We start from the raw sequence: 15,262 nt of genomic DNA on the forward strand, positions 1-15,262 counted from the left end.
CAAATGTATAACAATGTAGAAAATATTTACAATATGTTAATAATTGCAGTGTTATAGACTAGAATTACTTACAAATTACCAAGCTGTCTACATACTTTCAACCATCAATAGCGTCTTGAAATCCCAACATTATTTCAAGAAGCACATAGTATCTTCTTTACTATCTGGATTACGAAGTGTTGGATATGATCTTTTATGGCGCTTGTTATGCATACGTTGTGCGCAACCGCCTTCTTTAATACTTGGCAGAATGTTTGCACAGTTCAAAGGACTAATATATTGGTGATCTTCAAACCATTTCTAAACATTTAATTCGTAAGTTTTGGAGTTTTGGGGACTAGTGCTTTTAAATGAAGTTTTACACAGCTCAAATACATTTTGAAGTGAAAAACTATTAGATTAGATTATCTCAGAAACCGCAAGATTTAACAGCGTGTGTAATTGTTTGTGACATTCTACACTATAATAAGCTGAGATAAATAAAGGCTACGCCCAATGAGTCACATGGTTAGAAAGCCCTTCTGTCGGGACTTGCGTTTAAACAAACACACATACTGACATATGAAACCGTATTTGCATTTAAAATGGTCCTTTACGAACGATGTCCAAATTTATGATGGATTTAAAAGTCCTTAATCCTTTGAAAAAGAATCTGGTATTGTTATTTTTGACGTAAAACATAGTATCGTGTCCGTCAACAATAATGTCGCTGAGGTACTAAGAAGCAGCGCCACACGGTTTCTTGTTTATACTTTTAACACGGCACGTGCCAAATTTCATATAAACAAAGAAGAACTTCCGGCAATGGGTTATTCGACAACAAAATATGGGCGTATTTATGAGAGAACTTCACATAAAACAGTACACAAGAAACACAAGAGTGCTTTGCACTCGTGATTTAATCCCTACGCATCTAAACTTCCGGCCGTGGGTTAATCGACAACAAACTATAGCGTACGCGAATTATTTCTTAAATAAATTATGGCAATATGATCTCTAAATCCGCAAGTCCCATCTGCACACTCTTGGGTATTAATGGGTTATAAGGTAGATTGTTTCTTTAAGAATATTGTGAAACTACATATATGCAATACAATCTTTACATTATCTTCCTTTTTACCCAAAATTAAATGTTGCACTTTATTTAACTGCATGACAAAACACTGTTAATTGTCGATTCTATTCTTTGTGCTTACTACTGTAACAACGGTGTGTTTCATGTGTATCCTTAAAAGAAGCACGAACTATTAGTTCAAATCAAATGGCGTACGTTGTTAACATGTTAATTCTTACTGGATAAATTATGTATTCGTTGCAGAATTAGTAATCGTCATATCAGGTAATATTTTTGTTGAATATACAATTAGACTAATTAAGCATAAATTAAATAGAAACAAAACTCAGAAACAACCTTATACACTTAAGTTCTTAACGTTATAATATTTGGAATAAACGGGTACCATGGCTGAGTAACGTATGCCAAGTGCTCCGTGGTTTGCCATTTCGAATGATGGTAACACTTTTTCATATTGTGTCAAAAGAAAAGTTGAATGATTCAACTATTTAGCAATTATCTGTTGAGACTTTGCGTCAAATAGTGTCCTACTGGCTCGCAAGACATCGATGTGCATGATGAAATATTGTCTTCTAAATCGTGCACACTAATAATTGCTTCTCGTTAAAATCTATATATTTCGACGATTCAGGAATCTCTTTAATCAACTATTGGTATTCTTTCTCTTTTTTACGCAAAAATAAATGAGTTACGTGAGCGTTATAGCAAACGTTACTTTACGTGAAAACATCTCCAAACATATGTTATACATAACTTTACGATTTTTTTTAAACGCTTCTAAATTTACGTTTTTAACTTACGTATGATTTTTGAACGTACGTAGTTCTAAGAAACGGTCTGCAGGACATTTTTCATTTTAGTTTTAGACTGACACACTTCAGAATATAATCACAGTTCAATGGATAAACACTGTTAACATCTTATGTTTATCGAATAAAATACACTATACCCGTGTACATAATAGATACAGATTGACCTGTTTTAGGATGATATATTTAACTGTTGTTTTTTACAGCATGTCCTACTATCAATCCACCGTGTCAAGGCAACGTGAGCTTGGTTAACGGCACGTTCAATGGTTCTGAAGCGTCTTTTACATGCGCTAAAGGTTACGTCATCAATGGATCCGACGTCATAACGTGTAAAAACAAAACTTGGAGTGAACCAGTTCCCGTCTGTCTTCTTTTGGGTAAGACGACCGCATATAAGATACATTTTAAATATGCTCTTTTAAATAAGGAGTTTTTTATTTCCTCGTTCGGTGCCTCGTCGAGGGCATCCCTTAACTCAATACGTGCATAGTCTTACATGAAAATAATACAGAAATATATTTTCAAAGAGATTTTCATTTTGAGAAGTTTTGAAAAACTAACAAGGATAATAAATCACAAAAGTTTCAGAACATATATACATGTGAAATGCATAACCCAGTATACTTTAAAACAATTTCCAGATGAAAACTTGATACGTCGAGTATAGGGTAAAGAAGCTTATGCTACAGTTTGGAAGTTCACTTATCTCTCTAACAATGCAGAACCAGTTGATTATCTTATCAAGAACTTTGATATACATTTTATTATTTTTAATAAAGTATATTACCGGTTTTTACTGCTGTTCAGGCCATAACAAAGTTGGGTTTTTTTCTGTTAAACATATACATTTAACATATACATATTACAGCTCTCATATTATTATGAACAACGTCTAACTATCTAAAATCAATACTTATTTACACATTATTGACAATTCTTTCTCAATATTTGTAGTTAATTGTCTTTTAATCTTTTCATAATATGCATTGCAAAACATGCACAAATTATTGCTCTTTATATTCATCATAAACATAATTGAAACATTATTGATTTTGTTTCATATATTTCATTAATTATCATTGTTTGAAACCATAGAAGGTAATTTTCTGTACTAAGAAAATACTATTAAAAAATACATTTTCATTCTTGGTCTTGGTTTTCAAAACATTCCAATTTCTGCTAACATTTTGGAAATTTAGTTAAAAAGAATAATACATGTATATAACTCTGCTGTTACTTTCATAGAATACACAGTATAAACACAGTATTTTGAAAAGCAATATATTGCGGGGCCACCTGAACTTTTTGAAAAGTGATTGTAGCTATTTTTCGTTAAGTTATATCTTTTTACTGTATTTTCAATACCATTCATAGTGATCCAAGATCTGTTTCATTTTAGATATTTCAATACAATTTTTAGAGTTGTCTAGGAAATCTTTTTTTTCAAATCTGATCCCTCTCTTACACAGAGCTTTGAAAAATATAGTCGTATAACCAAGTTTACTACTATTATTGTAAACAAAAGCATAGTTAATATGTCGTTTGTATCGCTTAGTTCCAAAGGGTCTGTAAACAGTTTTAAATAGTTCAAAACTCCAACCGTCGTTTTAATCCTATTTTTTTGTCACTATAATTAAGCATTTTCTCTAGTAAAACTTTTTTTATGTTAACTATCTCAACCAAAATGATTGCTTTCGTTGCTACGTATGTGTAACGTATTTAGCCATGATTTCTTTATTTTATGTGAATATGTTATCATTCAAGTTAAGACCCCTTGGACCTATAGGTCCTTGTTTAGACCGACCTTGACCATATCGTCTTCGTGTTCAAGAGTCTGACTGTTGATCTTATGTGGTCTATATTTACACAAAAGTTCTCGTCAGTCATGTTCATATGAATATTTGATTATTGCAATTGTAAATAATTATAGTAAAATAATTTTTACAACTTTGTTAAATTGGTGACTATTTTTTATCTGTAAACAGACACACGTTATCGTTATTTAAATTGTTCAATTTTATTATTTAGTAACATTGTATAGAGAAATGTAAAATTTGTTAAGTCGCAGTCCATATTTATTCTGAAGAGCTATATCAATAATAAAGAGAGTGAATGATCTAAAAAATATCCCTTATAAGACAATTTAAAGTTCAATAAACACTAAAGATCAAATTCAACGAATACTTCGAAGATAAAGTTAAGCGATAAAAATCAGTGTTCTCATAGCAAAAGCCAAACTTTCAACGCTAGATGTGGTCTGGTAACATTGATATAACGAGATACAAAATGCTCGTTTTGATGTTTTTGTGGGACAATAATATATATTACATTTAAATTTCCCGCGACGATATCACAAGCTCCAATGTTTCATTTATACTTGCGGGTCGAAGGAGCTAACTCAGTAAATAGTAAGTTCTGTATTGTGCAATGTTTATGCCGTCAATTGAAGACCTTCCATGATAAGGGGTTATTACTGGGCTGAGTTTAATATTTGGGGCAAAGTCTAACCGTTTTTAAACTCGCATTGTTTTGATTTGACAGTTCCGAGGTGGCAACTGCGGTTTAAATCAATTTGCTTAGGTTATGTTGTATTGTATTTGAAATGGCCAGTTGCCTTAAATGAAAAAATCTATCCTTACTCTAATTTATTCCATGCTTATCATCTGGAGTTTCATTATCAGGGGAGCATGCGAATATGGGACCTGACTGGATTTAAATGAGGTTACCGGTATTTGGAACAGACTTCCAAAATGACTTCATTTTGCTAATTTTCGCTGCTTGGAGTATTTTCACTCGGTAAACAACTTTATATTTATATATCCTTACAATGAATACTCCCTAACGGCTCTACGGTGTTTGAGTTTCCATCGGTTTTTTGTTTGACAATCGCAGACGTCGGAAAAGTTATTAAAGGAAAACCGCCCACATATGCATTTGCGGCCAGCGTAGCTCATGCCCAGCCTGCACACTTGCACAGTCTTGTCAGGGGCTACGCTTTCCGCTATAAAATGCATGCAAGGTTTCGTAGTACCTCCTGAGTATCCTTTTCAGTATGCATAACCTTACCAGACTGTGCGGATGATGGTATCATATGGCATAAGTCCCATTTTCGCATGACGCGGGGTTTTTCAAATCGCATTATGTCCTGTAGGTTACGCATGCGCAATTAATTTCCTTTCTGTATTACATATAAAATAGTTGAAGTTTGATATCAATTTTTACCATGATCAAGCGTATTGCCACTTTATCATCATACATAATTGGAAAGATAAATGCAGTCTTTTGAAAAAATGCATGTCATTAAATTCTATACGTTGTAACTCAAAATATTTACCTTTGAATAGGCATACATGTTTTGACAACTGTTGAGGCGGCCATTTTGGGCTCAAATAGTATGACCCACTTTCAAAGCCGGGAACCATCAACAGAAAAAGTAGAGCACACAAATGGCTTTTTTCTTATTGCTTACATATATACCTTTAATTTGATACCAAAACATACCATTTGCAATGTATTTTACAGATCCTAGGCAGCATGCGCTGAACAATGTGTGCTTAGTATCAAGTTGACCGCATGTAATCCTGCAAACAGGAGTTCAGGTTTGGGGTTATGTGACCTGTAAATGAAACATTAAACCACAATACTTTCCAATAGAACATTATAGTCACACAGTGTTATTTATAGCAAACTGGCAAATGTCGGTAGCGCATTCTGGCTTGCTTGCAGGAGATGGCATTTATCAGTAATGTTTAATTGTACATGGGTCAAAATATGTGTCTATATTTCGTATGCACATGCAGAGAGCAGTCCGCACTTTTCTACACTGATAAATGCTACATCCTTTACTACAAAGACGCGATGATGTTGCGAATGTTCCGGGGGAATATGATGAAATCAGCGAATGGAATGAATAGAGTGTTTTCATTCTGGTCTGCTGGCGTAATGTAAAGCTCATTTAAGCTGAAAAACTTAGTTAAACAGCTATGCCGAAAAAACGGTTGATGGCCTAACGTTGAGTTATATATCAGAATGGACACGAATAAAACAACGGCTCGGCGAGCAACGCCATTCTTTAACTCTAACCCTCACCTGTTATATTACCCTACGATAGGGAAGTAGCCTTTTTTTCTCTACTAACTGGCGGTCATCTTGTAAAGTGCAGCGGAACTTTTGTCATACGTTTGATTAAGGACGACTGAATTGTTGTATCGTCACGATCCTTAAAACATCACAAAAAAATACGTACATTTGGTGCGGAAGTTAAACGACAATTACGCGAACGCTTGCATCGCCGCTCACGGATCCTCCAAACTGATCGGTTTTCACTTATCTGAGATTGTTTTTTGAAAGACCAGTAAACATGTTTCAGGCCAAATTTAAAGAAGGTTCACCTACACTAAAATCCCCGCATGTAACTCAATTATTGCTCGTGTTGTTTGTTTGTTCATATTTTATCAATACCACTCAAATAAACTGCATCAACGTTTTGCGTCTGACTTTGCCCAATACAAAAATCTTCGCACGCACAAAACATGCACTTGATTTAAACTGGATTCTCTCCATGATAAAGGACTAAGTGCATAATAGGTATATGTTTCTTTACCTAGTTTATGATCAATAAAAAATCGCAATTTATACAGATTTGACCTGTCGACTAGATTTAATTGACAGTTAAGTCCAATATTCTTATTAACTTAAAATTGTTTTATACATGTACCTTAATACACGCACGTGTAGAAGACAAACTTGTTTGACGGTAAATACCCTGAGTGGGTGTGGTTATTAAGACAAGGTCACAGTCAAATGACCGTTCTATGTTTTCCTTAGTATACTACTTGTAGTATACTACTTGCACTCACTGAAAACTCGGGGGAAACACATTTGTAGATGGTACATGGCTTTACAGTATGTTGTAGCTGTTTAATGTTTAAGATTGCGAGCTACCACCTGTGCTCCCAAATGGATCAGTTCGCCTGATTTCTGGAACGACAACCTACGGGAGCGCAGCTGTTCTTGCGGATGGACCAACAGTACCATCGAATGTCAAATAAAAAGTAAATACATAGTATCGATACTTTTTTGAAATGCTCTAACAAAAAATGTCAAACGTGTTTGTACCAAAAGTGGAAACAGACTTTTCAAAACAATTGTTGTTATGTTAATAATTATCATGTCAATGTTGGGAGATATACATTCTACATAGAAGACTAATCATTTTTTTAAGTTGTCCTTCCGGAGATTGGCTGAAAATTCCTAACGGTATTCTTACGCAAACCGTCAGTAACATCACTGACTACGGGTCTACGGCGTTAGTGACGTGCAACGTTGGGTACGTTGTGTCTGGTGATAACATAACCGTATGTGACGCTGATTCAAGATGGCGTGACCACGGGTCGTGTGTTGAAAAAGGTAAAGATTCCATAAATTAATTCTGATCAAGAACAAAATATTATTATATCCGTTGAAAGTGTTAAACTGGCGAATTTTGATGGAATAATGAAAACGTGACATACAAAAACACCATCATTCCACAAGGAAAAAAAGAAAAAAATCGATAATTTTCCTGTTATTTTTCCTGTCTTAAAAGTGAATAATCGTTTTATCCTGCCTCTGTTTCAAACATTGACCAAATAAAGCAGGGTTCGATAAACTAGTTGATATCCGGCAGTACATCACATGACCGTGATCTAACCGTAAGTATGTATTCCTACGCGCCGATTTACATGTTCTAATATTTGACCTTTGAAATTTATTGGGACGCATCATGAATGTTATTGTTGATTGAAAACGGGCATTTATTATAAAATGCCATAAAAAAGATAAAAATTGAACAGATTCTTTCCAGAAAGGCATAATGGGTGGTAAAAACACGCCACACGTATATACACATACAAAAACATGAATTTGAATGTGATGACGGCGGGAAAAACACGCCCAAAATAAGTATAAAAGAAAAATATTTGATGCGTATAACAGTAAAATAGGAAACAAATGTCTTTTACACACAGGTAAAAACATACATAGTACGGGAGTCAAAACCTTATGGCGGAGAAGGGGTGGAGGTGGGTTGTTAATTTTGACCATATTGGATGCCACGTTAGTCTAGAAGGATCCACAGGGCAACAATGGCCAACACTGAATTTGATTGGTCAAAAGAGCCCATGTGACCCCACACTGAGGTTATACAAAAGTAATTAAATATAAGGCTTGAACTAATATAATGTTCAACAATTAAGAAATCGTACAATGACATAAAATCTTTTATGTGTGCATAAAATATTATTTATGTATTGTCCTCGGATGTAATGAAAAGGTCATAGACCGGACGGACTCGTATGCCTTGAAGGAAAGAACAAACACAATATTATTGATTGAAAACAGGCATTTATTATAAAATGCCATAAAAAAGATAAATAGAACAGATTCTTTCCAGAAAGGCATAATGGGTGGTAAAAACACGCCACAAAGGGGACCGGAACGGGAACCCCGCCGCCCATGAAGTACGGGAGAGGACCGCAATTTGAAAAGGGGGTAGTTGCCCCTGAATGAATATAAACGTAGCCTTACGATTAAGGTCAGGTAATGTGAAAATTAAGGACAAATAAGCATTATAAGCTTTGATTTGTAAAGAGCCCCTAGGCTTAAATCATCCATCTGCTAATTAATAACAAATTATAGAACATAGTGAAGTAAATTAATTGAAAACAATAGGATTGGTGTTCAACGATCACTAGAATAAGCATAACTTAATTATATGTGTATGCTCCATAAGAAAAACACTGCCAGAAAAAATCAGTGTTAATAGGAACTGCTTAACCTAATTGTCAACAAAATTGACTTAGACCTATATGTAAATAATTGGAGCTGCGACCTTAACCGGTCAGACATAAAACAACCAATATTTGTATAAAGTATAAGCACTAGTAAAAATGGTGAAAGACTACCTGCAGCCTTTAACTGTCAGGGAAACATAACTTTTACAGCAAAACAACAAAAGTAAAGTAAGAAGATGCACACTTAAAGGAGTAAGCAATCATGAAGAAAAACAAAACAAAAACAAAACATGTATCTGCGGCCTTAAACTGTCATACAACATAGGGGATATATCCAACAAATAATGGCTTTAATAAACAGCCTTGTTAAAAGGTGAAACGTTTGCTTGCAGCCTAAAACTGTCAGGTAAACATAAATTGTACGGCAAAGCAACACACGATAAAATAAGACAATGTACCGGTAAAAGAGTAGGCAATCAATAATATAGTATAATCCCTGATCCGAGCACTAAGCCGCCAGACAACATAGGAGATATAAGCAACAGATACTTGCCTTTAACATCAGCCGTATTAATAAATGAAAAATTACCTGCAGCCTTAAACTGTCAGGTAAACATAAATTGTAAAGCAAAGCAACGAAAATAAATATAAAAAAGAAGTACCGGTAAAAAGTAAGCAATAATATAGTAAAACAATTGAGCTGTGGCCCTAAACCATCATGCATAGGAGATATATACAACAGATATGGCCCTAATTTCAGGCCTTTGTTATAGGTGAAAAATTACCTGTATCGATAAGAAAGTAAACAATAATATGTTATACAATGGAGCTGCGGCCTTAAACCAACAAGATGACCAAACCGTTGTATACAACAGATTTTGGAATTAAGACCAAGTACAGATACCTGTTAAGAGGTGAAAGTGAATGTGCAGCTTTAAGCTATAAGGTTAACCTTAAATGTACAAGAACCTGACCAAGCAAAATATTAAAATGTAGTGGTTAAGTAGTAAGGTATCATGAACCCAGTGTAAAACAATGTAGGTGCTGCCTTTAACCATCAGAAAACATATGAAAAGTAATTAACACATATTGGCCTTAATAAAGGGTATTGGTAAAATTTTAAATACAATCTGCACCCTTTACCTATCAGGTAAACATAGATTGTACAGCAGAACAACAAAAGTAAAAATATGTACCCATACAGGAGTAAGCAATCATATAGTAAAACAATGTAACTGCATTCTTAAACTATCAGACAATGAGATAAAAAAGACAAACATTGCCTTAATAACAGACCTTGGTAATAGGTAAAAGGTTACCAACGGAGTTAAACTGTTGGTTAAACATAAACAGTCAAGCAACACAACAAAAGCAAATTAATAATTGTAACACATAAACAGGGAAAGCAATTATGTACCGTGTAGTTCAACTATGGAGCTGTGGTTTGGAACCGACAGACAACCAGCATTGGCATGAAGTACAGGTACCAGTAAATGAGTGAAAGACCATTGGAACAATAAACTATCAGTTAACATATATACATAATATGAAAAACCTTGACAAAAGTAAGATTCGGAATGTACTTGAAAAGAGCGACCAATCAAAAAGTAATAAACAGTTGGGCTGCAGATGTAAACTGGCAGACAGTTAAAGAGACATATACAACACATACCAATAATCCAGAGGAATTTCTGTGGGAATAACCATATGGAACCGCTCGGGTAACAAGCCCGTGATTTAAAACGTGAAAGAACTGGGCTAACGGTTATCGCTTATGAGTAAGCAAAGTAAAAAGGGTAATGGATTATGATGGAAAATATATATGTAATGGTTTTCGAGGACAAAACCTAGGAAACGTATTGATCTTATTTGGTGTGACTTAGTGGAGCATGATTATTTACATAGGGATGTGGCAGATCCCTGTGGGGCGACATTCCCTTTAACTCAGAGATATGAAAAACTAATATGCCCAACAGTAGCTTCAAAATCTTAGACCCAGAAGCATCTTTTGTGAGATGAAGATTATCGGGCAGAAGGCAATTTTATTCGTATAGTACGCCAACACAAGGGTTTATGAACCTCAGGAGTATCATCAGGGTATTAATCAAATGAATTGGTATTTTAACAAGTACCAATGGGAAAGATGTGTTGACACTAGAACTGTTAGAATAACTACCCGTAAAGATTGGCATATACGGTAAAATTGGCACATACCAATCAAAAAAACCAGGGAAAATAAGTTAAAAACTTTGGTCATAAGAAATAGAAATAAGTTTAGTTAGAGGGGTAGAGTAAACCCCAACGATGCCTGACTGGGCAGAAATTAAAAGATAAATATATGCATGGCATGTCCAGATATCTGAATCAGACGGAACATGTAAGAATTACAAGCATGACCTGATCTAGTACCCAACTTGGGTAAAATAGCTCCTTTGAAGAGAACTATAGTATCAATATCAGCCTAAACTGAATAACTAAAATCCTGCAGAATATTGAAAAATATAAGCATGGACTGAACTGAAAAACTAAAATCATGCATAAATTTAGTTCCTTCGTAGAGAACTATATCCTCAATATCGTCCTGAACGGAATAACTAAAATCGGGAAGAATACTGAAAAATATAAGCAAGGGTTGCATAAAACAAAGTTCCTTCGTAGAGAACCATAACATCAATATCAGCCTGAATGGAATACTGAAAATCAGTTTGAATATAGAAAAATATATGCACAGCCTAAATAAATATAGTTTCTTCGTAGAGAACTAAAATCTTAAGATCGGCCTGAACGGTCCAACTAAAATCAGGCTGAATATTGTAAAATATAATAAGCAAAGCCTGCATAAACATAGTTCCTTCGTAGAGGACTAAAAAATCAATATCAGCCTGAACGGTCCCAACTAACATCAGGCTGAATATTGGAAAATAATAATAAGCAAGGCCTGCATAAACATAGTTCTGCGTAGAGAACTAAAATATCAATATCGGCCTGAACGGTCCAACTAAAATCAGGCTGAATATTGGAAAATAATAATAAGCAAAGCCTGCATAAACATAGTTCTGCGTAGAGAACTATAACATCCATATCAGCCTGAACGGTATAACTAAAATCAGGCTGAATAATGGAAAATATAAAAGCAAGGCCTGCATAAACATAGTTCTGCGTAGAAGACTATAATATTGTTCTGCGTAGAGAACTAATAACAATATCAGCCTGAACGGTATAAGCAAAATCAGACCAAATATTGAAAAATAAATAAGCAAGGCCTGCATAAACATAGTTCTGCGTAGAGAACTATAATAACAATATCAGCCTGAACGGTATAAGCAAAATCAGGCCAAATATTGAAAAATGAATAAGCAAGGCCTGCATAAACATAGTTCCTGCGTAGAGAACTATAACAACAATATCAGCCTGAACGGTATAAGCAAAATCAGGCCGAATATTGAAAAATATAATCAAGGCCTGCTTGAAAAGAGTTCCTTCGTAGAGAACTATAACATCAATATCAGTCTAAACTGAAAAACTTAAATCAGGCATATACATACTTACTTCAGAGAGAACAAAACCATTAGTATCAGCCTGAGCTGATAACTATACTCGAACATAACATTAAAAATGTATAAGTATGAAATGAGAACTAAAAAACTGAAGTTCACTAGATAAAACACAATGTTCTGAAGAGTGAAGTCTTCCTGTTTCTAGCCGTAATTGTTCGTTCCGGTCCTTCATGGTTTAATGTAGTGTTCAATAGGAAGGGCTGGAAACGTGCCTTATCGTCCCATTGTAGTACTTGTACAGGAAGTGCCAGCCATTGGACAGGTCCTCTGTATTGGGGTGTTGAGAGGTAGGCAGGTTTAATGTAGTGTTCAAAGGAAGGGCTGGAAACGTGCCTTTTCGCCCCTGTGTAGTACTTGTACAGGAAGGGCCAGCCAGCGGACAGGTCCTTTGTATTGCGGTGTTGAGAGGTAGGCATGGCCTGAAATGATAACTGACAGCGTGCATATATTTTAAAACCAGCAGTATACAGAACCGATGATTAAAATCATTTATACTTGGTATAATCTTGAAAATATAATGACAGATTACAAAAATTACATTAATATTGCGAAAGAGATTATAAATAATTTTGTCCAAAATCCTATTGTAAAATATACTGTGAGTCGAAAACATAATCAAATGTTAAGAAGAGCTGCTTTTTTATAATTCATACAGTATATAACCCATGAGTTCAAGATTGTGAATATGATTCACATTGTTCATGACTTAAGTACATAGAGACACATACCGGTAAATGACAGTATATTAAATAGCGAGCATGGCTTTTAGTGACAATAACACTTGAGTGTGTTTTAGAGATAGATACAAATACATATGTCTTGCTTATAATGAGCACAAATGTTATACGTACACAAATACTTGAAACCTGAAACTTGCTAATTTGATGAAACACCTATGTAAATAATTATATAAATCAAAATGTGTTTACAAAACATATATCTGTACATAAAATTGATATAAAAATTAAGATTGATAGATATTACACTTATGAAGCATTAATGAAAAACTTTAAGTATAATAATGGAAAATAGTTTGATAAATAAAAATGTAGAAAGAAACTTCAGCAAGTTTTTGGCATCATAAAGACACGGTTTTTCATTAACTGAAGGATACGTGAAAGGATATTTCTGTTCTCTGGCTCGGGCTGTGGGAGTCCGCATCTACCGGTCACCTTTACGGACACTCCTTGGGTATAACCTTATGTGAACTATTGTGACTACAAGTCACAAATAGACCGACCAGATGTGACTACAAGACAAAACTTGAAGGTTAAAATTATAGTGTTACTATAAGACACACAACACCACATACAAATAAGATATATATATATATATATATATATATATATATATATATATATATATATATATATATATATATATATATATGAATATGAAGCTTTTAAGAATATTAAAATTACTATATAGTTTTTAGTAGTTACAGACTTAACCAGGATATGTTAATGAAAATATTACAACCAAATAATTGCCATAAAGAAAACATTAACAACAATAGCACAACAAAACACATCACAAGAATTTTAAAACACACATGTTGACCATATAAATGAGGTATGGTAATATAGACTAAAATGAAAGGGTGTTTTATTGTTTATTTCATAAAAACGTGATGACATCTGTTAATTTGACAGTGGGAAACCCAGCTAAACTGATAATACAAATGTGTCGTAAATATTCATAAAGTATAAGCCCAGGCTGAACTTAAAATAAATAATACAGTAATAAATATACAAGAAATATAGAGCTGACCCGAATTGATCATGATGACATCATTCTTAAAAAGGCAGAAAAAATAATAATTTAAACAGCCAGAACTTAGTCAGGCACAAATGTTAACGCGATATTTGAATACTTATCTGAACTGAATCAGTATGACTGATACAGGGCAGCGACAACTGTGTAGCTGATAAAAAAGTGACTGGCGATATGCGCTAATTACGCTGTGGGCGCCGCCATCTTGGAAACCTTTCACGGTAGACTGCGTAGACTGCGCAAAGTTTTCTGCACACGGCACTGATAAGCATGTGTACATGTTCAACTGCCCTTTAAACTTAGTATCACACGGGATAACACCATTGGTGTAAATCTTCGTACAACGAGAGATAATCCTTCACATAAACGGAATGAAACGGCATCATATCATATTAAAATTAATCCTTGGAAGTATCGCTTAAGAGCGTAATTGTTAATTTCGACCATATTGGATGCCACGTTAGTCTAGAAGGATCCACAGGGCAACAATGGCCAACACTGAATGTGATTGGTCAAAAGAGCCCATGTGACCCAACACTGAGGTTATACACAAGTAATTAAATATAAGGCTTGAACTAATATAATGTTCAACAATTAAGAAATCGTACAATGACATAAAATCTTTTATGTGTGCATAAAATATTATATATAATCATTGTTTTCTTTTTTTTAAATATGTTATCGAACTAGCTTTTTATATTTTCATCTACTTGATTACTCAATTTATGACGTATCTAGTGTGACGTCATTTCTCAGACAAAAACATACTATCTAGTTTCTCTCAGGATTTTAGGGACAACAATTTTGAAGTGGTGGTTTTAACAGTATTTTTTAAATATTTTAAAGCATCGAACGAATCATAAGCGTATTTCCGATTGTGTGTTTGTCATTCATAAGTGTTAACTTCGATAGGAATAAAATAATTCGCTACGACAGGATTACGATTTCGTAAATCGGGTTTTGGGTCAGAATGGTGAGCATTCGATACAAACGCTATCAAAAATAGTGTGATTAAAAATATATTTCGATAATAGAGATGGAAAAACAGAAATGGATTTCAACAAAGGAATGGAAGAACAGAAAATGGATGTGTATATCGTTGTAGATGTATTGTTATAAGCCATGAATTTAAGTTGTCATTAAGGTAAATAAAATTAAGTTTTTGTTTTGCTGCTGCATTTTGTTTTCATTTTTTTACCATAAAAAATATCACATTCTCATTTCGTTTTTTTTTTTCTCATATTTTCAATAGGAACGTATTTAAAGGAACAG

At 34.1% G+C, this 15,262-nt stretch overlaps 1 protein-coding gene across 1 annotated transcript in view; it reads right to left on the reverse strand.

Annotated features, from left to right (window-relative positions):
* Positions 1-15,262, reverse strand: part of LOC127873236 (signal transducer and activator of transcription 1-like) — a 186,333-nt gene that overhangs the window by 145,535 nt on the left and 25,536 nt on the right. The window lies entirely within an intron of this gene.

The sequence above is a fragment of the Dreissena polymorpha genome, chromosome 3 (genome assembly GCF_020536995.1).
Source record: "Dreissena polymorpha isolate Duluth1 chromosome 3, UMN_Dpol_1.0, whole genome shotgun sequence".
NCBI classification, from domain to species: Eukaryota; Metazoa; Mollusca; class Bivalvia; order Myida; family Dreissenidae; genus Dreissena; species Dreissena polymorpha.